Here is a 3418-nt window from a genome sequence, read left to right on the forward strand (position 1 = left end):
CGCCGGCGCGAAGGCGGGCTCTGCTAGCGCCATTTTGATGAGCAGCTGTACCCGCCCCTGTCACCTGAGGGAAAGAACAGGGAGGGGAGCCGTTATTAATTAATTAATTAATTAATTAATTTTAAAATCTTGATTTATCTTGGTGTGGAGGTGAATCTAGAGGTAGTGTTGGTTTCATGTTACAGAGTTTTGAGTTCCAGAGTGACTCCTACATCAGGGAGTGTTTCGGGCCAGCTGTAGGGTTGCAGGGAAGGGGCTTGTTTCAAATCTAACTGTTTCACATCGGTACCTGCCAGGGATGCTTAGGTCAGTGCGTGTTCCTGCACGGGTTTATGCAGTTCGGCAGGTGAGGATTTGAAGCAGCATTTTGCCAGGCTGTAAACTTGTAAGCAGTAGGTCCATCTTAGATTATTTCCATTTTTGTTTTAATATCTCTTCTGGTAGGTCTGGGGCAGCTTACAGGCAGTTGAGAGATCCCTTTTCCCACAATTTTTTATATCATACTTAATTTTTCAGCTTTTTCCTCTTGCTTTGGTGGAAAGTAGCCTACAGGTGCCAGTTGAAGGTGCATGTCGGATAGGTGGGACTTCAGACACCAGCAAACAATTTTAGATGGTGATCACACAGAATCACAGAAATGTGAGGGGTTGGAAGGGACCATGGCAGATGATGGTGTCCATCCCCCCTCAGGGGCAGGATCACCTATGAGGTCCCACGGGAGCACATCCAGGAGGGATTTGAATGTTTCCAGAGAAGGGAACTCTACAACATCACTGGGCAACCTATTCCAGTGTTCTGCCACTCTCACAGTGAAGAAGCTTTTTCCTACATTTACAAGGAACCTCCCTCGGTCCAGCTTGCACCCATTACCCTGTGTCCTGTCATTGGACGTGACTGAGGACTCCCTCGCTCCATCCTCATGATGCTCACCCTTCACATGTTTATAAACGTTAATCAGGTCACCTCTCAGTCTCCTCCAAACTGAAGAGACCCAACTTCCTCAGCCGTGTGTACTTAAGGTTGACTTGAACTGTACTCCATAGCAAAGGTCATTCATGGGGTTTCCAAGTGCATGTTTGCTTTCTCTTTGTCATTTCAACTCTCAGAAAAATCCCAGGAAGCATAGCTAACGAAGCTAGATAAATACCTTGGAAGTCATGTGCATTAATGGGTATTCATGCTGTTCTGTTCCATCAGTGATCAAAAATGCTCATTGCAAGATGATGTTTTTTTCTGAGTTTCTACCTAGAATGTGGTGTAAAATTTAAACTATGACAAATGTAAAATAAAATTTGATCTTCCTCTTTATGGAGATCTTTGATCTCCTTCCTTCCTCGTGTGTGTTACACTTGCTCCTTGTTACAGTCCTGTTTGCAGATCTCTTTCTATGGCAGACCTAAGCACTCTGGGACTTTGCAAAGAAGTGGGAATGAAGTCAGGGCTTCTGTCCAGGCTCCTGTGCTCTATGCCAAGCAATGAAAACAGGGCCACCTCAGTTATTCAGAGAACAAATTGAGTAAGAATGCTTGCTGAAAGAGACCTCTTCCTCTCTCACTGCATTATGCTATATAATGATTTCTAGAAACAGGGTGATCTTTATCTTGGCCCAAAAACTTAAACATGAAAGCCAAATAAAATATTTACTGCCATCTAGTCTAGGGATAACTTCCTTAAGAGGAGAAGGAACATTGCTAGGCACAGTCACTTTTTAATTATTTTTCATGTTTTTTATTTTTTTCTTTACATAGAGAGTTTTATCGTAGTGAAAGGAGTTTGACTGCAGCAAACTGACAGGAGAGTTTAGTTAATGGCTTAAGTTAAATGCAATTTCTTCTGCTGTGTTCCTTATTTCTTGTGGTGGGGTAACTATAGGGGTGTCTGTCTTCATGGGATATGAACCAACAGTTGTTAAGCACAGTGCAGTCTCACCATGATAAAGATATGTAGACAGAAGGTTAGTGGCTGCTCAGGAGTTTCTCCATGGCAGGGTCTTTTCATGAAGATACTTAACCAGCACTATGGCTTTTGGTCAGACAGAAAGAGGCCAGCAACCTGGTTGTAGTTCAGATACAGTGAATATTCCACTTGCTCACCTGCAACAAATACTGTCTCTAAAGGAACCTAAACAACATATAATTTACTGCAAAGAAGTAAAAAGTAAAATTACAAAAACCTGCAGTCTCTGAGCAAATTGTCTCTTGTCCCAAGGTGCTTTCTTTGTGTTCTGTATATTTTCTACAACTGTTAATAATGCAGACCTTTGAGTCTCAAGGAGATAAACAAAGCATGTGCCAAGTTGAGTTGAAGCCCATCATCTCTGTCCAACTTTGGAAATTTGACATATTTCTGATTTCTTGCAGATACTATTTGAATGTGTTTATTTCATCAAGCCCTCATATTTCAGAGAGAAGAAAAATAAACCTTAATATTATGGCCACGTATACAAGAGAAAAGAAAGGTATTTTCTCTCTTTAAGTCAGTTCAGCCATGGTCTGTGATTTGTCAGCACTGTGGAAGGTCATCCAATTTAGATAGATGTGAACATTTCCAAATAACAAATAGGATGCCACCAGTCATTTAAGAATGGCTCCTTTTCCTTTTGAATTAAAATTAAACCTGTGCTCCCAAGTGTGGATCTGGTCAGGAGCAAGGGAGTATCATGTTTGGGATGAGAAACTTAAATTCTAATGGTTTATGGCCTCTAGGGACTGTTCTCAAAGGAATAGTACCCCCTGTTTGAAGTGCTTTGGCATTAGACATTGTAGATGTTCTGTAAGGCTTCGTTTTTCTTTTCGTGCTAAGTTGTCTTCTGTTCTTGTCTGAAAAAACGGAATATGTTTTTCTATTTTTCTTATTTCCTATAGCAAATTACTATTTTCTGCTTCAAACTACAAAGAAACTTTTCTGGTCCTTTGAGCCTTTTCTTGTCCATTGGATGATAATGGATGACACATATGTCTGCTCCAGAGCCTTACCCGTGCAAATAGCTCATGAAGGCTGAGGCTGTTCCAACCAAACATGATTGAAAGTCATAGAAATCAAGATGGAAAAAGCTATTAGGTCACGTAGTTCCCACACGGGCCCCCTGGACCAGTACAGGTTTGTTTCCAATGGTACATTTTTGGTGCTTTCCAGAAGGGGTCAGTGCAGGTCAGTATTCACTTTGCATCCAAAAGCCTTCCTCTTCCCCCTTTTTTAAAAACTGTTAGACCTGAATCTGATGGCGAGTAGGTTGCAAAATGTCTAGAATTTTTGTTATAGCCTGTAATTTGATGTTGTGTGCTCAAAAGCAGAAGAAATGTGTTCAGGTCCAACAATTGATAACCCAGGATTTTAAATGAGGAAATATAGTGAGCTCTTCAAAATGCCTTGTTTGCTACGTACATGTGTTAAATACTACAGATCCTAAGAACTATCC

This window comes from Calypte anna, chromosome 3 (assembly GCF_003957555.1).
Source record: "Calypte anna isolate BGI_N300 chromosome 3, bCalAnn1_v1.p, whole genome shotgun sequence".
NCBI classification, from domain to species: Eukaryota; Metazoa; Chordata; class Aves; order Apodiformes; family Trochilidae; genus Calypte; species Calypte anna.